General features: G+C 41.0%; 10 non-coding genes across 10 annotated transcripts; all 10 read right to left on the bottom strand.

Annotated features, from left to right (window-relative positions):
• Positions 1 to 1,464: 1,464 nt before the first annotated feature.
• LOC142132603 (small nucleolar RNA U3) lies at positions 1,465 to 1,682 on the bottom strand. The gene has a single exon (XR_012686603.1). It is a non-coding gene; the product is annotated as a small nucleolar RNA U3 (small nucleolar RNA).
• A 1,972-nt stretch (positions 1,683 to 3,654) lies between these two features.
• LOC142132591 (small nucleolar RNA U3) lies at positions 3,655 to 3,872 on the bottom strand. The gene has a single exon (XR_012686592.1). It is a non-coding gene; the product is annotated as a small nucleolar RNA U3 (small nucleolar RNA).
• Positions 3,873 to 5,834: 1,962 nt separating this feature from the next.
• On the bottom strand, positions 5,835 to 6,052 carry LOC142132608 (small nucleolar RNA U3). The gene has a single exon (XR_012686608.1). It is a non-coding gene; the product is annotated as a small nucleolar RNA U3 (small nucleolar RNA).
• A 1,962-nt stretch (positions 6,053 to 8,014) lies between these two features.
• On the bottom strand, positions 8,015 to 8,232 carry LOC142132607 (small nucleolar RNA U3). The gene has a single exon (XR_012686607.1). It is a non-coding gene; the product is annotated as a small nucleolar RNA U3 (small nucleolar RNA).
• Positions 8,233 to 10,196: 1,964 nt separating this feature from the next.
• Positions 10,197 to 10,414, bottom strand: LOC142132609 (small nucleolar RNA U3). The gene has a single exon (XR_012686609.1). It is a non-coding gene; the product is annotated as a small nucleolar RNA U3 (small nucleolar RNA).
• Positions 10,415 to 12,383: 1,969 nt separating this feature from the next.
• LOC142132622 (small nucleolar RNA U3) lies at positions 12,384 to 12,601 on the bottom strand. Its single transcript, XR_012686620.1, has one exon. It is a non-coding gene; the product is annotated as a small nucleolar RNA U3 (small nucleolar RNA).
• Positions 12,602 to 14,559: 1,958 nt separating this feature from the next.
• Positions 14,560 to 14,777, bottom strand: LOC142132592 (small nucleolar RNA U3). Its single transcript, XR_012686593.1, has one exon. It is a non-coding gene; the product is annotated as a small nucleolar RNA U3 (small nucleolar RNA).
• Positions 14,778 to 16,728: 1,951 nt separating this feature from the next.
• LOC142132610 (small nucleolar RNA U3) lies at positions 16,729 to 16,945 on the bottom strand. The gene has a single exon (XR_012686610.1). It is a non-coding gene; the product is annotated as a small nucleolar RNA U3 (small nucleolar RNA).
• A 1,950-nt stretch (positions 16,946 to 18,895) lies between these two features.
• On the bottom strand, positions 18,896 to 19,112 carry LOC142132611 (small nucleolar RNA U3). Its single transcript, XR_012686611.1, has one exon. It is a non-coding gene; the product is annotated as a small nucleolar RNA U3 (small nucleolar RNA).
• Positions 19,113 to 21,067: 1,955 nt separating this feature from the next.
• LOC142132620 (small nucleolar RNA U3) lies at positions 21,068 to 21,283 on the bottom strand. Its single transcript, XR_012686619.1, has one exon. It is a non-coding gene; the product is annotated as a small nucleolar RNA U3 (small nucleolar RNA).
• Between the last annotated feature and the right edge of the window lie 1,127 nt (positions 21,284 to 22,410).

Genomic DNA, 22,410 nt, shown 5'->3' on the forward strand with positions numbered 1-22,410 from the left:
GATCTGCAGTGCAGCCCGGGCAGGGGCAGGCTGGGTTCAGGGGCCGGGAGGCATCTCCCCCTTGGGTCGGTCCCATAGAGGGCTACTTTGGGCTGGGTCACTGGGCCACCTGCATTTTTTTCCTTTAAGAGGATCCTAATTGGCTGCTGAATCGAGTCTTGTCCCCTGAGCTAAAATTTGCCAGCCCTCCCCTGGGCCCGGGCCCCCTGGCATGCCAGGGCCCTGGTAGTTAGTACCCTACCCCCCATCAGCATCCCTGGTCATATCTTGTTCCTAATGTCTTGAATTGTACCAGAAAGTATGAATGATTATGTTTTACGGTGTATTGTGCTTACAGCTTCGCTGCAACGTAATACATTTGAACGTAATGTATTGTATGTTTTCTGTACCTTTATACAAAATAAAGATACATATTCAATCAAAAATTGTAAATCAATATTTGGCAGGTGTGGGTCTCAAATTGTTTGAAATTATCCAAAAACAAATTCCGGTACAATTACAATGAAATACAGATCCGAATTAAAATAGTAAGCACTAAAAACATTCATAATGGGAAAGAAAACTATGTATGGGCTGGAAGCTTGTGAGAAGGGCCCTTTAACCTCTCATACAAGTAACGCCATCATACTCCCAACAAGCAGAGGCGCGCAAACAATGCAACATAAAATGTTTTGATAACCTAATACCAACAAATTGCTTCCCCAGTTACATTTTTTTTTATTTTTTTTATTTCCTCTTATATATTGACAGCCTGGGATCATGCTTTCGGGTCACTGAGCGCAAAAAATGTGTAAAAACACAAAAAAGTGCACAGGGTGCGGAACATCAAGCCCTCCTTAAAAGTGGAAGGTCCCCTTTATCTCCAACACCAAAAGGGGTCTTTTGGCCCCCCTTCACCGCAAACCTCAGTGGTGTCCCTTTAGCCCTGGGTTTTGTCGAAGGTTTCCCCAGGGCAACTGAACTTTTGCCGCCCCCTTGAAAAGGGGAACCTCAGGCCACACCTCTACCCTAGATTGTGGTGAGGAGCTCATAGGGTCATCTGCACCCACCAATCTGTAAAATTCAAAAACAACAGTTGAGGTGACAAACCAAAGAGATGAATAAATAAGTAAGTGCAGAGCAAGTATGGCCCCAGTCTAATGGACAGGCTATTACAAAAATATGCTGTAAAAGAAATATTGGAAAAAACATGGTCCTCATCTTACTCTATCAACAAGGTTTCCCATTCCTCAATGATTTTTAGATATCTTTGGCTCACTACAACAGAAGCACATAACCCAGGTTCTCTCAGCTGCACCAATCTCAGGCCAGATGACCAAAGTAGCTTGTCCTTATTAAGAAAACCATTTCTAATATCATAAGACAGAACTTTACAAAAACAACAGCAAAGCAAATCCAGCTATACTGAAATCTCGGCTTAAGTTCTTTCATAACATTCTCTGTTGTTAACAATTCAGAAACCCAACCACTCAGCTGGTGATTTCACTCCTCTACTCTTCCACAAAGGAAAAGAGAAACAATCATCAAAAGCAGATAGTAGCTACCATAAAGCAGCACTACAATCTCACTTCACATTCAAGAGAAATCACTAAAACTCTTCCTCATGGTTGGTGAGTCTGTACACTTTAGAGCACATTTCCATATGTATAAACTATAGAAATGATTCCTGAAAGTATAGTCTTAACAAACTACTCTTCCATTAAGACACCAGCTGACATGGCAGCCTTTTTAATATTATAGCGATTTTTAACGTTTTTCATGTTGAATTTCTAGTTTTATATTTTGGATGGTGATAAAGAATACTGCATTTCTATTTAGAACCAACAATGTTCTCAACTGAATTTAATGAATATTTTGTTCTACTTTTGAGCACTCATTTGCTTATTTGTCATGGGGAAGTCGGAAGGGGATTTAGCTACTATCTTACAGACATGAAGTGCAGGGAGCCTATGCGGTCCTTCCATAGATGGCCACATGGCATACTACTCACAGTGGTCGCATAATCTATTCAGCTGTAGTACAATATTCTATGAATGAATGATGTGGCCGCCTATGCACAGACTACATATGGTGTCTACTATGGCAGCCCCCCCCCCCCACACACACACACACACACTGGGTAAACACAAAACAAAAACAAAAAAGTTAAAATAAAACTTGAAGAAGCAAAAAAAATATAAAAAAGTTGGTGATCTGCAGTGCAGCCCGGGCAGGCGCAGGCTGGGTTCGGGGGCCGGGAGGCATCTCCCCCTTGGGTCGGTCCCATAGAGGGCTACTTTGGGCTGGGTCACTGGGCCACCTGCATTTTTTTCCTTTAAAAGGTTCCTAATTGGCTGCTGAATCGAGTCTTGTCCCCTGAGCTAAAATTTGCCAGCCCTCCCCTGGGCCCTGGCCCCCTGGCATGCCAGGGCCCTGGTAGTTAGTACCCTACCCCCCATCAGCATCCCTGGTCATATCTTGTTCCTAATGTCTTGAATTGTACCAGAAAGTATGAATGATTATGTTTTACGGTGTATTGTACTTACAGCTTCGCTGCAACGTAATACATTTGAACGTAATGTATTGTATGTTTTCTGTACCTTTATACAAAATAAAGATACATATTCAATCAAAAATTGTAAATCAATATTTGGCAGGTGTGGGTCTCAAATTGTTTGAAATTATCCAAAAACAAATTCCGGTACAATTACAATGAAATACAGATCCGAATTAAAATAGTAAGCACTAAAAACATTCATAATGGGAAAGAAAACTATGTATGGGCTGGAAGCTTGTGAGAAGGGCCCTTTAACCTCTCTTACAAGTAACGCCATCATACTCCCAACAAGCAGAGGCGCGCAAACAATGCAACATAAAATGTTTTGATAACCTAATACCAACAAATTGCTTCCCCAGTTACATTTTTTTTAATTTTTTTTATTTCCTCTTATATATTGAAAGCCTGGGATCATGCTTTCGGGTCACTGAGCGCAAAAAATGTGTAAAAACACAAAAAAGTGCACAGGGTGCGGAACATCAAGCCCTCCTTAAAAGTGGAAGGTCCCCTTTATCTCCAACACCAAAAGGGGTCTTTTGGCCCCCCTTCACCGCAAAGCTCGGTGGTGTCCCTTTAGCCCTGGGTTTTGTCGAAGGTTTCCCCAGGGCAACTGAACTTTTGCCGCCCCCTTGAAAAGGGGAACCTCAGGCCACACCTCTACCCTAGATTGTGGTGAGGAGCTCATAGGGTCATCTGCACCCACCAATCTGTAAAATTCAAAAACAACAGTTGAGGTGACAAACCAAAGAGATGAATAAATAAGTAAGTGCAGAGCAAGTATGGCCCCAGTCTAATGGACAGGCTATTACAAAAATATGCTGTAAAAGAAATATTGGAAAAAACATGGTCCTCGTCTTACTCTATCAACAAGGTTTCCCATTCCTCAATGATTTTTAGATATCTTTGGCTCACTACAACAGAAGCACATAACCCAGGTTCTCTCAGCTGCACCAATCTCAGGCCAGATGACCAAAGTAGCTTATCCTTATTAAGAAAACCATTTCTAATATCATATGACAGAACTTTACAAAAACAACAGCAAAGCAAATCCAGCTATACTGAAATCTCAGCTTAAGTTCTTTCATAATATTCTCTGTTATTAACAATTCAGAAACCCAACCACTCAGCTGGTGATTTCACTCCTCTACTCTTCCACAAAGGAAAAGAGAAACAGTCATCAAAAGCAGATAGTAGCTACCATAAAGCAGCACTACAAGCTCACTTCACATTCAAGAGAAATCACTAAAACTCTTCCTCATGGTTGGTGAGTCTGTACACTTTAGAGCACATTTCCATATGTATAAACTATAGAAATGATCCCTGAAAGTATAGTCTTAACAAACTACTCTTCCATTAAGACACCAGCTGACATGGCAGCCTTTTTAATATTATAGCGATTTTTAACGTTTTTCGTGTTGAATTTCTAGTTTTATATTTTGGATGGTGATAAAGAATACTGCATTTATATTTAGAACCAACAATGTTCTCAACTGAATTTAATGAATATTTTGTTCTACTTTTGAGCACTCATTTGCTTATTTGTCATGGTGAAGTCGGAAGGGGATTTAGCTAGTATCTTACAGATATGAAGTGCAGGGAGCCTATGCGGTCCTTCCATAGATGGCCACATGGCATACTACTCACAGTGGTCGCATAATCTATTCAGCTGTAGTACAATATTCTATGAATGAATGATGTGGCCGCCTATGCACAGACTACATATGGTGTCTACCATGGCAGCCCCCCCACACACACACACACTGGGTAAACACAAAACAAAAACAAAAAAGTTAAAATAAAACTTGAAGAAGCAAAAAAAATATAAAAAAGTTGGTGATCTGCAGTGCAGCCCGGGCAGGGGCAGGCTGGGTGTGGGGGCCGGGAGGCATCTCCCCCTTGGGTCGGTCCCATAGAGGGCTACTTTGGGCTGGGTCACTGGGCCACCTGCATTTTTTTCCTTTAAAAGGTTCCTAATTGGCTGCTGAATCGAGTCTTGTCCCCTGAGCTAAAATTTGCCAGCCCTCCCCTGGGCCCTGGCCCCCTGGCATGCCAGGGCTCTGGTAGTTAGTACCCTACCCCCCATCAGCATCCCTGGTCATATCTTGTTCCTAATGTCTTGAATTGTACCAGAAAGTATGAATGATTATGTTTTACGGTGTATTGTGCTTACAGCTTCGCTGCAACGTAATACATTTGAACGTAATGTATTGTATGTTTTCTGTACCTTTATACAAAATAAAGATACATATTCAATCAAAAATTGTAAATCAATATTTGGCAGGTGTGGGTCTCAAATTGTTTGAAATTATCCAAAAACAAATTCCGGTACAATTACAATGAAATACAGATCCGAATTAAAATAGTAAGCACTAAAAACATTCATAATGGGAAAGAAAACTATGTATGGGCTGGAAGCTTGTGAGAAGGGCCCTTTAACCTCTCATACAAGTAACGCCATCATACTCCCAACAAGCAGAGGCGCGCAAACAATGCAACATAAAATGTTTTGATAACCTAATACCAACAAATTGCTTCCCCAGTTACATTTTTTTTTATTTTTTTATTTCCTCTTATATATTGAAAGCCTGGGATCATGCTTTCGGGTCACTGAGCGCAAAAAATGTGTAAAAACACAAAAAAGTGCACAGGGTGCGGAACATCAAGCCCTCCTTAAAAGTGGAAGGTCCCCTTTATCTCCAACACCAAAAGGGGTCTTTTGGCCCCCCTTCACCGCAAAGCTCGGTGGTGTCCCTTTAGCCCTGGGTTTTGTCGAAGGTTTCCCCAGGGCAACTGAACTTTGGCCGCCCCCTTGAAAAGGGGAACCTCAGGCCACACCTCTACCCTAGATTGTGGTGAGGAGCTCATAGGGTCATCTGCACCCACCAATCTGTAAAATTCAAAAACAACAGTTGAGGTGACAAACCAAAGAGATGAATAAATAAGTAAGTGCAGAGCAAGTATGGCCCCAGTCTAATGGACAGGCTATTACAAAAATATGCTGTAAAAGAAATATTGGAAAAAACATGGTCCTCGTCTTACTCTATCAACAAGGTTTCCCATTCCTCAATGATTTTTAGATATCTTTGGCTCACTACAACAGAAGCACATAACCCAGGTTCTCTCAGCTGCACCAATCTCAGGCCAGATGACCAAAGTAGCTTGTCCTTATTAAGAAAACCATTTCTAATATCATAAGACAGAACTTTACAAAAACAACAGCAAAGCAAATCCAGCTATACTGAAATCTCGGCTTAAGTTCTTTCATAACATTCTCTGTTGTTAACAATTCAGAAACCCAACCACTCAGCTGGTGATTTCACTCCTCTACTCTTCCACAAAGGAAAAGAGAAACAGTCATCAAAAGCAGATAGTAGCTACCATAAAGCAGCACTACAAGCGCACTTCACATTCAAGAGAAATCACTAAAACTCTTCCTCATGGTTGGTGAGTCTGTACACTTTAGAGCACATTTCCATATGTATAAACTATAGAAATGATCCCTGAAAGTATAGTCTTAACAAACTACTCTTCCATTAAGACACTAGCTGACATGGCAGCCTTTTTAATATTATAGCGATTTGTAACGTTTTTCGTGTTGAATTTCTAGTTTTATATTTTGGATGGTGATAAAGAATACTGCATTTATAATTAGAACCAACAATGTTCTCAACTGAATTTAATGAATATTTTGTTCTACTTTTGAGCACTCATTTGCTTATTTGTCATGGTGAAGTCGGAAGGGGATTTAGCTACTATCTTACAGACATGAAGTGCAGGGAGCCTATGCGGTCCTTCCATAGATGGCCACATGGCATACTACTCACAGTGGTCGCATAATCTATTCAGCTGTAGTACAATATTCTATGAATGAATGATGTGGCCGCCTATGCACAGACTACATATGGTGTCTACCATGGCAGCCCCCCCCCCCCCACACACACACACTGGGTAAACACAAAACAAAAACAAAAAAGTTAAAATAAAACTTGAAGAAGCAAAAAAAATATAAAAAAGTTGGTGATCTGCAGTGCAGCCCGGGCAGGGGCAGGCTGGGTGTGGGGGCCGGGAGGCATCTCCCCCTTGGGTCGGTCCCATAGAGGGCTACTTTGGGCTGGGTCACTGGGCCACCTGCATTTTTTTCCTTTAAAAGGTTCCTAATTGGCTGCTGAATCGAGTCTTGTCCCCTGAGCTAAAATTTGCCAGCCCTCCCCTGGGCCCTGGCCCCCTGGCATGCCAGGGCTCTGGTAGTTAGTACCCTACCCCCCATCAGCATCCCTGGTCATATCTTGTTCCTAATGTCTTGAATTGTACCAGAAAGTATGAATGATTATGTTTTACGGTGTATTGTGCTTACAGCTTCGCTGCAACGTAATACATTTGAACGTAATGTATTGTATGTTTTCTGTACCTTTATACAAAATAAAGATACATATTCAATCAAAAATTGTAAATCAATATTTGGCAGGTGTGGGTCTCAAATTGTTTGAAATTATCCAAAAACAAATTCCGGTACAATTACAATGAAATACAGATCTGAATTAAAATAGTAAGCACTAAAAACATTCATAATGGGAAAGAAAACTATGTATGGGCTGGAAGCTTGTGAGAAGGGCCCTTTAACCTCTCATACAAGTAACGCCATCATACTCCCAACAAGCAGAGGCGCGCAAACAATGCAACATAAAATGTTTTGATAATCTAATACCAACAAATTGCTTCCCCAGTTACATTTTTTTTTATTTTTTTTATTTCCTCTTATATATTGAAAGCCTGGGATCATGCTTTCGGGTCACTGAGCGCAAAAAATGTGTAAAAACACAAAAAAGTGCACAGGGTGCGGAACATCAAGCCCTCCTTAAAAGTGGAAGGTCCCCTTTATCTCCAACACCAAAAGGGGTCTTTTGGCCCCCCTTCACCGCAAAGCTCGGTGGTGTCCCTTTAGCCCTGGGTTTTGTCGAAGGTTTCCCCAGGGCAACTGAACTTTTGCCGCCCCCTTGAAAAGGGGAACCTCAGGCCACACCTCTACCCTAGATTGTGGTGAGGAGCTCATAGGGTCATCTGCACCCACCAATCTGTAAAATTCAAAAACAACAGTTGAGGTGACAAACCAAAGAGATGAATAAATAAGTAAGTGCAGAGCAAGTATGGCCCCAGTCTAATGGACAGGCTATTACAAAAATATGCTGTAAAAGAAATATTGGAAAAAACATGGTCCTCGTCTTACTCTATCAACAAGGTTTCCCATTCCTCAATGACTTTTAGATATCTTTGGCTCACTACAACAGAAGCACATAACCCAGGTTCTCTCAGCTGCACCAATCTCAGACCAGATGACCAAAGTAGCTTGTCCTTATTAAGAAAACCATTTCTAATATCATATGACAGAACTTTACAAAAACAACAGCAAAGCCAGCTATACTGAAATCTCAGCTTAAGTTCTTTCATAACATTCTCTGTTGTTAACAATTCAGAAACCCAACCACTCAGCTGGTGATTTCACTCCTCTACTCTTCCACAAAGGAAAAGAGAAACAGTCATCAAAAGCAGATAGTAGTTACCACAAAGCAGCACTACAAGCTCACTTCACATTCAAGAGAAATCACTAAAACTCTTCCTCATGGTTGGTGAGTCTGTACACTTTAGAGCACATTTCCATATGTATAAACTATAGAAATGATCCCTGAAAGTATAGTCTTAACAAACTACTCTTCCATTAAGACACCAGCTGACATGGCAGCCTTTTTAATATTATAGCGATTTTTAACGTTTTTCATGTTGAATTTCTAGTTTTATATTTTGGATGGTGATAAAGAATACTGCATTTATATTTAGAACCAACAATGTTCTCAACTGAATTTAATGAATATTTTGTTCTACTTTTGAGCACTCATTTGCTTATTTGTCATGGTGAAGTCGGAAGGGGATTTAGCTAGTATCTTACAGATATGAAGTGCAGGGAGCCTATGCGGTCCTTCCATAGATGGCCACATGGCATACTACTCACAGTGGTCGCATAATCTATTCAGCTGTAGTACAATATTCTATGAATGAATGATGTGGCCGCCTATGCACAGACTACATATGGTGTCTACCATGGCAGCCCCCCCACACACACACACACTGGGTAAACACAAAACAAAAACAAAAAAGTTAAAATAAAACTTGAAGAAGCAAAAAAAATATAAAAAAGTTGGTGATCTGCAGTGCAGCCCGGGCAGGGGCAGGCTGGGTTCGGCGGCCGGGAGGCATCTCCCCCTTGGGTCGGTCCCATAGAGGGCTACTTTGGGCTGGGTCACTGGGCCACCTGCATTTTTTTCCTTTAAAAGGTTCCTAATTGGCTGCTGAATCGAGTCTTGTCCCCTGAGCTAAAATTTGCCAGCCCTCCCCTGGGCCCTGGCCCCCTGGCATGCCAGGGCCCTGGTAGTTAGTACCCTACCCCCCCATCAGCATCCCTGGTCATATCTTGTTCCTAATGTCTTGAATTGTACCATAAAGTATGAATGATTATGTTTTACGGTGTATTGTGCTTACAGCTTCGCTGCAACGTAATACATTTGAACGTAATGTATTGTATGTTTTCTGTACCTTTATACAAAATAAAGATACATATTCAATCAAAAATTGTAAATCAATATTTGGCAGGTGTGGGTCTCAAATTGTTTGAAATTATCCAAAAACAAATTCCGTACAATTACAATGAAATACAGATCCGAATTAAAATAGTAAGCACTAAAAACATTCATAATGGGAAAGAAAACTATGTATGGGCTGGAAGCTTGTGAGAAGGGCCCTTTAACCTCTCATACAAGTAACGCCATCATACTCCCAACAAGCAGAGGCGCGCAAACAATGCAACATAAAATGTTTTGATAACCTAATACCAACAAATTGCTTCCCCAGTTACATTTTTTTTTATTTTTTTTATTTCCTCTTATATATTGAAAGCCTGGGATCATGCTTTCGGGTCACTGAGCGCAAAAAATGTGTAAAAACACAAAAAAGTGCACAGGGTGCGGAACATCAAGCCCTCCTTAAAAGTGGAAGGTCCCCTTTATCTCCAACACCAAAAGGGGTCTTTTGGCCCCCCTTCACCGCAAAGCTCGGTGGTGTCCCTTTAGCCCTGGGTTTTGTCGAAGGTTTCCCCAGGGCAACTGAACTTTTGCCGCCCCCTTGAAAAGGGGAACCTCAGGCCACACCTCTACCCTAGATTGTGGTGAGGAGCTCATAGGGTCATCTGCACCCACCAATCTGTAAAATTCAAAAACAACAGTTGAGGTGACAAACCAAAGAGATGAATAAATAAGTAAGTGCAGAGCAAGTATGGCCCCAGTCTAATGGACAGGCTATTACAAAAATATGCTGTAAAAGAAATATTGGAAAAAACATGGTCCTCGTCTTACTCTATCAACAAGGTTTCCCATTCCTCAATGATTTTTAGATATCTTTGGCTCACTACAACAGAAGCACATAACCCAGGTTCTCTCAGCTGCACCAATCTCAGGCCAGATGACCAAAGTAGCTTGTCCTTATTAAGAAAACCATTTCTAATATCATAAGACAGAACTTTACAAAAACAACAGCAAAGCAAATCCAGCTATACTGAAATCTCGGCTTAAGTTCTTTCATAACATTCTCTGTTGTTAACAATTCAAGAAACCCAACCACTCAGCTGGTGATTTCACTCCTCTACTCTTCCACAAAGGAAAAGAGAAACAGTCATCAAAAGCAGATAGTAGCTACCATAAAGCAGCACTACAAGCGCACTTCACATTCAAGAGAAATCACTAAAACTCTTCCTCATGGTTGGTGAGTCTGTACACTTTAGAGCACATTTCCATATGTATAAACTATAGAAATGATCCCTGAAAGTATAGTCTTAACAAACTATACTTTCCATTAAGACACCAGCTGACATGGCAGCCTTTTTAATATTATAGCGATTTGTAACGTTTTTCGTGTTGAATTTCTAGTTTTATATTTTGGATGGTGATAAAGAATACTGCATTTATATTTAGAACCAACAATGTTCTCAACTGAATTTAATGAATATTTTGTTCTACTTTTGAGCACTCATTTGCTTATTTGTCATGGTGAAGTCGGAAGGGGATTTAGCTACTATCTTACAGACATGAAGTGCAGGGAGCCTATGCGGTCCTTCCATAGATGGCCACATGGCATACTACTCACAGTGGTCGCATAATCTATTCAGCTGTAGTACAATATTCTATGAATGAATGATGTGGCCGCCTATGCACAGACTACATATGGTGTCTACCATGGCAGCCCCCCCCCCCCCCACACACACACACTGGGTAAACACAAAACAAAAACAAAAAAGTTAAAATAAAACTTGAAGAAGCAAAAAAAATATAAAAACGTTGGTGATCTGCAGTGCAGCCCGGGCAGGGGCAGGCTGGGTGTGGGGGCCGGGAGGCATCTCCCCCTTGGGTCGGTCCCATAGAGGGCTACTTTGGGCTGGGTCACTGGGCCACCTGCATTTTTTTCCTTTAAAAGGTTCCTAATTGGCTGCTGAATCGAGTCTTGTCCCCTGAGCTAAAATTTGCCAGCCCTCCCCTGGGCCCTGGCCCCCTGGCATGCCAGGGCTCTGGTAGTTAGTACCCTACCCCCCATCAGCATCCCTGGTCATATCTTGTTCCTAATGTCTTGAATTGTACCAGAAAGTATGAATGATTATGTTTTACGGTGTATTGTGCTTACAGCTTCGCTGCAACGTAATACATTTGAACGTAATGTATTGTATGTTTTCTGTACCTTTATACAAAATAAAGATACATATTCAATCAAAAATTGTAAATCAATATTTGGCAGGTGTGGGTCTCAAATTGTTTGAAATTATCCAAAAACAAATTCCGGTACAATTACAATGAAATACAGATCTGAATTAAAATAGTAAGCACTAAAAACATTCATAATGGGAAAGAAAACTATGTATGGGCTGGAAGCTTGTGAGAAGGGCCCTTTAACCTCTCATACAAGTAACGCCATCATACTCCCAACAAGCAGAGGCGCGCAAACAATGCAACATAAAATGTTTTGATAACCTAATACCAACAAATTGCTTCCCCAGTTACATTTTTTTTTATTTTTTTTATTTCCTCTTATATATTGAAAGCCTGGGATCATGCTTTCGGGTCACTGAGCGCAAAAAATGTGTAAAAACACAAAAAAGTGCACAGGGTGCGGAACATCAAGCCCTCCTTAAAAGTGGAAGGTCCCCTTTATCTCCAACACCAAAAGGGGTCTTTTGGCCCCCCTTCACCGCAAAGCTCGGTGGTGTCCCTTTAGCCCTGGGTTTTGTCGAAGGTTTCCCCAGGGCAACTGAACTTTTGCCGCCCCCTTGAAAAGGGGAACCTCAGGCCACACCTCTACCCTAGATTGTGGTGAGGAGCTCATAGGGTCATCTGCACCCACCAATCTGTAAAATTCAAAAACAACAGTTGAGGTGACAAACCAAAGAGATGAATAAATAAGTAAGTGCAGAGCAAGTATGGCCCCAGTCTAATGGACAGGCTATTACAAAAATATGCTGTAAAAGAAATATTGGAAAAAACATGGTCCTCGTCTTACTCTATCAACAAGGTTTCCCATTCCTCAATGATTTTTAGATATCTTTGGCTCACTACAACAGAAGCACATAACCCAGGTTCTCTCAGCTGCACCAATCTCAGGCCAGATGACCAAAGTAGCTTGTCCTTATTAAGAAAACCATTTCTAATATCATAAGACAGAACTTTACAAAAACAACAGCAAAGCAAATCCAGCTATACTGAAATCTCAGCTTAAGTTCTTTCATAACATTCTCTGTTGTTAACAATTCAGAAACCCAACCACTCAGCTGGTGATTTCACTCCTCTACTGTTCCACAAAGGAAAAGAGAAACAGTCATCAAAAGCAGATAGTAGCTACCATAAAGCAGCACTACAAGCTCACTTCACATTCAAGAGAAATCACTAAAACTCTTCCTCATGGTTGGTGAGTCTGTACACTTTAGAGCACATTTCCAAATATATAAACTATAGAAATGATCCCTGAAAGTATAGTCTTAACAAACTACTCTTCCATTAAGACACCAGCTGACATGACAGCCTTTTTAATATTATAGCGATTTTTAACGTTTTTCGTGTTGAATTTCTAGTTTTATATTTTGGATGGTGATAAAGAATACTGCATTTATATTTAGAACCAACAATGTTCTCAACTGAATTTAATGAATATTTTGTTCTACTTTTGAGCACTCATTTGCTTATTTGTCATGGTGAAGTCGGAAGGGGATTTAGCTACTATCTTACAGACATGAAGTGCAGGGAGCCTATGCGGTCCTTCCATAGATGGCCACATGGCATACTACTCACAGTGGTCGCATAATCTATTCAGCTGTAGTACAATATTCTATGAATGAATGATGTGGCCGCCTATGCACAGACTACATATGGTGTCTACCATGGCAGCCCCCCACACACACACTGGGTAAACACAAAACAAAAACAAAAAAGTTAAAATAAAACTTGAAGCAGCAAAAAAAATATAAAAAAGTTGGTGATCTGCAGTGCAGCCCGGGCAGGGGCAGGCTGGGTTCGGGGGCCGGGAGGCATCTCCCCCTTGGGTCGGTCCCATAGAGGGCTACTTTGGGCTGGGTCACTGGGCCACCTGCATTTTTTTCCTTTAAGAGGTTCCTAATTGGCTGCTGAATCGAGTCTTGTCCCCTGAGCTAAAATTTGCCAGCCCTCCCCTGGGCCCAGGCCCCCTGGCATGCCAGGGCCCTGGTAGTTAGTACCCTACCCCCCATCAGCATCCCTGATCATATCTTGTTCCTAATGTCTTGAATTGTACCAGAAAGTATGAATGATTATGTTTTACGGTGTATTGTGCTTACAGCTTCGCTGCAACGTAATACATTTGAACGTAATGTATTGTATGTTTTCTGTACCTTTATACAAAATAAAGATACATATTCAATCAAAAATTGTAAATCAATATTTGGCAGGTGTGGGTCTCAAATTGTTTGAAATTATCCAAAAAAAAATTCCGGTACAATTACAATGAAATACAGATCCGAATTAAAATAGTAAGCACTAAAAACATTCATAATGGGAAAGAAAAGTATGTATGGGCTGGAAGCTTGTGAGAAGGGCCCTTTAACCTCTCATACAAGTAACGCCATCATACTCCCAACAAGCAGAGGCGCGCAAACAATGCAACATAAAATGTTTTGATAACCTAATACCAACAAATTGCTTCCCCAGTTACATTTTTTTTTATTTTTTTTATTTCCTCTTATATATTGACAGCCTGGGATCATGCTTTCGGGTCACTGAGCGCAAAAAATGTGTAAAAACACAAAAAAGTGCACAGGGTGCGGAACATCAAGCCCTCCTTAAAAGTGGAAGGTACCCTTTATCTCCAACACCAAAAGGGGTCTTTTGGCCCCCCTTCACCGCAAAGCTCGGTGGTGTCCCTTTAGCCCTGGGTTTTGTCGAAGGTTTCCCCAGGGCAACTGAACTTTTGCCGCCCCCTTGAAAAGGGGAACCTCAGGCCACACCTCTACCCTAGATTGTGGTGAGGAGCTCATAGGGTCATCTGCACCCACCAATCTGTAAAATTCAAAAACAACAGTTGAGGTGACAAACCAAAGAGATGAATAAATAAGTAAGTGCAGAGCAAGTATGGCCCCAGTCTAATGGACAGGCTATTACAAAAATATGCTGTAAAAGAAATATTGGAAAAAACATGGTCCTCGTCTTACTCTATCAACAAGGTTTCCCATTTCTCAATGATTTTTAGATATCTTTGGCTCACTACAACAGAAGCACATAACCCAGGTTCTCTCAGCTGCACCAATCTCAGGCCAGATGACCAAAGTAGCTTATCCTTATTAAGAAAACCATTTCTAATATCATAAGACAAAACTTTACAAAAACAATGGCAAAGCAAATCCAGCTATACTGAAATCTCAGCTTAAGTTCTTTCATAACATTCTCTGTTGTTAACAATTGAGAAACCCAACCACTCAGCTGGTGATTTCACTCCTCTACTCTTCCACAAAGGAAAAGAGAAACAGTCATCAAAAGCAGATAGTAGCTACCATAAAGCAGCACTACAAGCTCACTTCACATTCAAGAGAAATCACTAAAACTCTTCCTCATGGTTGGTGAGTCTGTACACTTTAGAGCACATTTCCATATGTATAAACTATAGAAATGATCCCTGAAAGTATAGTCTTAACAAACTACTCTTCCATTAAGACACCAGCTGACATGGCAGCCTTTTTAATATTATAGCGATTTTTAACGTTTTTCATGTTGAATTTCTAGTTTTATATTTTGGATGGTGATAAAGAATACTGCATTTATATTTAGAACCAACAATGTTCTCAACTGAATTTAATGAATATTTTGTTCTACTTTTGAGCACTCATTTGCTTATTTGTCATGGGGAAGTCGGAAGGGGATTTAGCTACTATCTTACAGACATGAAGTGCAGGGAGCCTATGCGGTCCTTCCATAGATGGCCACATGGCATACTACTCACAGTGGTCGCATAATCTATTCAGATATAGTACAATATTCTATGAATGAATGATGTGGCCGCCTATGCACAGACTACATATGGTGTCTACCATGGCAGCCCCCCACACACACACTGGGTAAACACAAAACTAAAAAGTTAAAATAAAACTTGAAGAAGCAAAAAATATATAAAAAAGTTGGTGATCTGCAGTGCAGCCCGGGCAGGGGCAGGCTGGGTTCGGGGGCCGGGAGGCATCTCCCCCTTGGGTCGGTCCCATAGAGGGCTACTTTGGGCTGGGTCACTGGGCCACCTGCATTTTTTTCCTTTAAGAGGATCCTAATTGGCTGCTGAATCGAGTCTTGTCCCCTGAGCTAAAATTTGCCAGCCCTCCCCTGGGCCCGGGCCCCCTGGCATGCCAGGGCCCTGGTAGTTAGTACCCTACCCCCCATCAGCATCCCTGGTCATATCTTGTTCCTAATGTCTTGAATTGTACCAGAAAGTATGAATGATTATGTTTTACGGTGTATTGTGCTTACAGCTTCGCTGCAACGTAATACATTTGAACGTAATGTATTGTATGTTTTCTGTACCTTTATACAAAATAAAGATACATATTCAATCAAAAATTGTAAATCAATATTTGGCAGGTGTGGGTCTCAAATTGTTTGAAATTATCCAAAAACAAATTCCGGTACAATTACAATGAAATACAGATCCGAATTAAAATAGTAAGCACTAAAAACATTCATAATGGGAAAGAAAAGTATGTATGGGCTGGAAGCTTGTGAGAAGGGCCCTTTAACCTCTCATACAAGTAACGCCATCATACTCCCAACAAGCAGAGGCGCGCAAACAATGCAACATAAAATGTTTGATAACCTAATACCAACAAATTGCTTCCCCAGTTACATTTTTTTTTATTTTTTTTATTTCCTCTTATATATTGACAGCCTGGGATCATGCTTTCGGGTCACTGAGCGCAAAAAATGTGTAAAAACACAAAAAAGTGCACAGGGTGCGGAACATCAAGCCCTCCTTAAAAGTGGAAGGTCCCCTTTATCTCCAACACCAAAAGGGGTCTTTTGGCCCCCCTTCACCGCAAAGCTCGGTGGTGTCCCTTTAGCCCTGGGTTTTGTCGAAGGTTTCCCCAGGGCAACTGAACTTTTGCCGCCCCCTTGAAAAGGGGAACCTCAGGCCACACCTCTACCCTAGATTGTTGTGAGGAGCTCATAGGGTCATCTGCACCCACCAATCTGTAAAATTCAAAAACAACAGTTGAGGTGACAAACCAACGAGATGAATAAATAAGTAAGTGCAGAGCAAGTATGGCCCCAGTCTAATGGACAGGCTATTACAAAAATATGCTGTAAAAGAAATATTGGAAAAAACATGGTCCTCATCTTACTCTATCAACAAGGCTTCCCATTCCTCAATGATTTTTAGATATCTTTGGCTCACTACAACAGAAGCACATAACCCAGGTTCTCTCAGCTGCACCAATCTCAGGCCAGATGACCAAAGTAGCTTGTCCTTATTAAGAAAACCATTTCTAATATCATAAGACAGAACTTTACAAAAACAACAGCAAAGCAAATCCAGCTATACTGAAATCTCAGCTTAAATTCTTTCATAACATTCTCTGTTGTTAACAATTCAGAAACCCAACCACTCAGCTGGTGATTTCACTCCTCTACTCTTCCACAAATAAAAGAGAAACAGTCATCAAAAGCAGATAGTAGCTACCATAAAGCAGCACTACAAGCTCACTTCACATTCAAGAGAAATCACTAAAACTCTTCCTCATGGTTGGTGAGTCAGTACACTTTAGAGCACATTTCCATATGTATAAACTATAGAAATGATCCCTGAAAGTATAGTCTTAACAAACTACTCTTCCATTAAGACACCAGCTGACATGGCAGCCTTTTTAATATTATAGCGATTTTTAACGTTTTTCATGTTGAATTTCTAGTTTTATATTTTGGATGGTGATAAAGAATACTGCATTTATATTTAGAACCAACAATGTTCTCAACTGAATTTAATGAATATTTTGTTCTACTTTTGAGCACTCATTTGCTTATTTGTCATGGTGAAGTCGGAAGGGGATTTAGCTACTATCTTACAGACATGAAGTGCAGGGAGCCTATGCGGTCCTTCCATAGATGGCCACATGGCATACTACTCACAGTGGTCGCATAATCTATTCAGCTGTAGTACAATATTCTATGAATGAATGATGTGGCCGCCTATGCACAGACTACATATGGTGTCTACCATGGCAGCCCCCCACACACACACTGGGTAAACACAAAACAAAAAAGTTAAAATAAAACTTGAAGAAGCAAAAAAAATATAAAAAAGTTGGTGATCTGCAGTGCAGCCCGGGCAGGGGCAGGCTGGGTTCGGGGGCCGGGAGGCATCTCCCCCTTGGGTCGGTCCCATAGAGGGCTACTTTGGGCTGGGTCACTGGGACCTGCATTTTTTTCCTTTAAGAGGATCCTAATTGGCTGCTGAATCGAGTCTTGTCCCCTGAGCTAAAATTTGCCAGCCCTCCCCTGGGCCCGGGCCCCCTGGCATGCCAGGGCCCTGGTAGTTAGTACCCTACCCCCCATCAGCATCCCTGGTCATATCTTGTTCCTAATGTCTTGAATTGTACCATAAAGTATGAATGATTATGTTTTACGGTGTATTGTGCTTACAGCTTCGCTGCAACGTAATACATTTGAACGTAATGTATTGTATATTTTCTGTACCTTTATACAAAATAAAGATACATATTCAATCAAAAATTGTAAATCAATATTTGGCAGGTGTGGGTCTCAAATTGTTTGAAATTATCCAAAAACAAATTCCGGTACAATTACAATGAAATACAGATCCGAATTAAAATAGTAAGCACTAAAAACATTCATAATGGGAAAGAAAACTATGTATGGGCTGGAAGCTTGTGAGAAGGGCCCTTTAACCTCTCATACAAGTAACGCCATCATACTCCCAACAAGCAGAGGCGCGCAAACTATGCAACATAAAATGTTTTGATAACCTAATACCAACAAATTGCTTCCCCAGTTACATTTTTTTTTATTTTTTTTATTTCCTCTTATATATTTACAGCCTGGGATCATGCTTTCGGGTCACTGAGCGCAAAAAATGTGTAAAAACACAAAAAAGTGCACAGGGTGCGGAACATCAAGCCCTCCTTAAAAGTGGAAGGTCCCCTTTATCTCCAACACCAAAAGGGGTCTTTTGGCCCCCCTTCACCGCAAAGCTCGGTGGTGTCCCTTTAGCCCTGGGTTTTGTCGAAGGTTTCCCCAGGGCAACTGAACTTTTGCCGCCCCCTTGAAAAGGGGAACCTCAGGCCACACCTCTACCCTAGATTGTGGTGAGGAGCTCATAGGTTCATCTGCACCCACCAATCTGTAAAATTCAAAAACAACAGTTGAGGTGACAAACCAAAGAGATGAATAAATAAGTAAGTGCAGAGCAAGTATGGCCCCAGTCTAATGGACAGGCTATTACAAAAATATGCTGTAAAAGAAATATTGGAAAAAACATGGTCCTCATCTTACTCTATCAACAAGGTTTCCCATTCCTCAATGATTTTTAGATATCTTTGGCTCACTACAACAGAAGCACATAACCCAGGTTCTCTCAGCTGCACCAATCTCAGGCCAGATGACCAAAGTAGCTTGTCCTTATTAAGAAAACCATTTCTAATACCATAAGACAGAACTTTACAAAAACAACAGCAAAGCAAATCCAGCTATACTGAAATCTCAGCTTAAGTTCTTTCATAACATTCTCTGTTGTTAACAATTCAGAAACCCAACCACTCAGCTGGTGATTTCACTTCTCTACTCTTCCACAAAGGAAAAGAGAAACAGTCATCAAAAGCAGATAGTAGCTACCATAAAGCAGCACTACAAGCTCACTTCACATTCAAGAGAAATCACTAAAACTCTTCCTCATGGTTGGTGAGTCTGTACACTTTAGAGCACATTTCCATATGTATAAACTATAGAAATGATCCTGAAAATATAGTCTTAACAAACTACTCTTCCATTAAGACACCAGCTGACATGGCAGCCTTTTTAATATTATAGCGATTTTTAAACGTTTTTCGTGTTGAATTTCTAGTTTTATATTTTGGATGGTGATAAAGAATACTGCATTTATATTTAGAACCAACAATGTTCTCAACTGAATTTAATGAATATTTTGTTCTACTTTTGAGCACTCATTTGCTTATTAGTCATGGGGAAGTCGAAGGGGATTTAGCTACTATCTTACAGACATGAAGTGCAGGGAGCCTATGCGGTCCTTCCAGAGATGGCCACATGGCATACTACTCACAGTGGTCGCATAATCTATTCAGCTTGTAGTACAATATTCTATGAATGAATGATGTGGCCGCCTATGCACAGACTACATATGGTGTCTACCATGGCAGCCCCCCACACACACACTGGGTAAACACAAAACAAAAACAAAAAAGTTAAAATAAAACTTGAAGAAGCAAAAAAAATATAAAAAAGTTGGTGATCTGCAGTGCAGCCCGGGCAGGGGCAGGCTGGGTTCGGGGGCCGGGAGGCATCTCCCCCTTGGGTCGGTCCCATAGAGGGCTACTTTGGGCTGGGTCACTGGGCCACCTGCATTTTTTTCCTTTAAGAGGATCCTAATTGGCTGCTGAATCGAGTCTTGTCCCCTGAGCTAAATTTGCCAGCCCTCCCCTGGCCCGGGCCCCCTGCATGCCAGAGCCCTGGTAGTTAGTACCCTACCCCCCATCAGCATCCCTGGTCATATCTTGTTCCTAATGTCTTGAATTGTACCAGAAAGTATGAATGATTATGTTTTACGGTGTATTGTGCTTACAGCTTCGCTGCAACGTAATACATTTGAACGTAATGTATTGTATGTTTTCTGTACCTTTATACAAAATAAAGATACATATTCAATCAAAAATTGTAAATCAATATTTGGCAGGTGTGGGTCTCAAATTGTTTGAAATTATCCAAAAACAAATTCCGGTACAATTACAATGAAATACAGATCCGAATTAAAATAGTAAGCACTAAAAACATTCATAATGGGAAAGAAAACTATGTATGGGCTGGAAGCTTGTGAGAAGGGCCCTTTAACCTCTCATACAAGTAACGCCATCATACTCCCAACAAGCAGAGGCGCGCAAACAATGCAACATAAAATGTTTTGATAACCTAATACCAACAAATTGCTTCCCCAGTTACATTTTTTTTTATTTTTTTTATTTCCTCTTATATATTGACAGCCTGGGATCATGCTTTCGGGTCACTGAGCGCAAAAAATGTGTAAAAACACAAAAAAGTGCACAGGGTGCGGAACATCAAGCCCTCCTTAAAAGTGGAAGGTCCCCTTTATCTCCAACACCATAAGGGTCTTTTGGCCCCCCCTTCACCGCAAAGCTCGGTGGTGTCCCTTTAGCCCTGGGTTTTGTCGAAGGTTTCCCCAGGGCAACTGAACTTTTGCCGCCCCCTTGAAAAGGGGAACCTCAGGCCACACCTCTACCCTAGATTGTGGTGAGGAGCTCATAGGGTCATCTGCACCCACCAATCTGTAAAATTCAAAACAACAGTTGAGGTGACAAACCAAAGAGATGAATAAATAAGTAAGTGCAGAGCAAGTATGGCCCCAGTCTAATGGACAGGCTATTACAAAAATATGCTGTAAAAGAAATATTGGAAAAAACATGGTCCTCATCTTACTCTATCAACAAGGTTTCCCATTCCTCAATGATTTTTAGATATCTTTGGCTCACTACAACAGAAGCACATAACCCAGGTTCTCTCAGCTGCACCAATCTCAGGCCAGATGACCAAAGTAGCTTGTCCTTATTAAGAAAACCATTTCTAATATCATAAGACAGAACTTTACAAAAACAACAGCAAAGCAAATCCAGCTATACTGAAATCTCAGCTTAAATTCTTTCATAACATTCTCTGTTGTTAACAATTCAGAAACCCAACCACTCAGCTGGTGATTTCACTTCTCTACTCTTCCACAAAGGAAAAGAGAAACAGTCATCAAAGCAGATAGTAGCTACCATAAAGCAGCACTACAAGCTCACTCACATTCAAGAGAAATCACTAAAACTCTTCCTCATGGTTGGTGAGTCTGTACACTTTAGAGCACATTTCCATATGTATAAACTATAGAAATGATCCCTGAAAGTATAGTCTTAACAAACTACTCTTCCATTAAGACACCAGCTGACATGGCAGCCTTTTTAATATTATAGCGATTTTTAACGTTTTTCGTGTTGAATTTCTAGTTTTATATTTTGGATGGTGATAAAGAATACTGCATTTATATTTAGAACCAACAATGTTCTCAACTGAATTTAATGAATATTTTGTTCTACTTTGAGCACTCATTTGCTTATTTGTCATGGGGAAGTCGGAAGGGGATTTAGCTACTATCTTACAGACATGAAGTGCAGGGAGCCTATGCGGTCCTTCCATAGATGGCCACATGGCATACTACTCACAGTGGTCGCATAATCTATTCAGCTGTAGTACAATATTCTATGAATGAATGATGTGGCCGCCTATGCACAGACTACATATGGTGTCTACCATGGCAGCCCCCCCCCACACACACACACACACACACTGGGTAAACACAAAACAAAAACAAAAAAGTTAAAATAAACTTGAAGAAGCAAAAAAAATATAAAATTTGGTGATCTGCAGTGCAGCCCGGGCAGGGGCAGGCTGGGTTCGGGGGCCGGGAGGCATCTCCCCCTTGGGTCGGTCCCATAGAGGGCTACTTTGGGCTGGGTCACTGGGCCACCTGCATTTTTTTCCTTTAAAAGGTTCCTAATTGGCTGCTGAATCGAGTCTTGTCCCCTGAGCTAAAATTTGCCAGCCCTCCCCTGGGCCCTGGACCCCTGGCATGCCAGGGCTCTGGTAGTTAGTACCCTACCCCCCATCAGCATCCCTGGTCATATCTTGTTCCTAATGTCTTGAATTGCTACCAGAAAGTATGAATGATTATGTTTTACGGTGTATTGTGCTTACAGCTTCGCTGCAACGTAATACATTTGAACGTAATGTATTGTATGTTTTCTGTACCTTTATACAAAATAAAGATACATATTCAATCAAAAATTGTAAATCAATATTTGGCAGGTGTGGGTCTCAAATTGTTTGAAATTATCCAAAAACAAATTCCGGTACAATTACAATGAAATACAGATCTGAATTAAAATAGTAAGCACTAAAAACATTCATAATGGGAAAGAAAACTATGTATGGGCTGGAAGCTTGTGAGAAGGGCCCTTTAACCTCTCATACAAGTAACGCCAA

Source organism: Mixophyes fleayi, unplaced genomic scaffold, assembly GCF_038048845.1.
Source record: "Mixophyes fleayi isolate aMixFle1 unplaced genomic scaffold, aMixFle1.hap1 Scaffold_362, whole genome shotgun sequence".
Lineage (NCBI taxonomy): Eukaryota > Metazoa > Chordata > Amphibia > Anura > Limnodynastidae > Mixophyes > Mixophyes fleayi.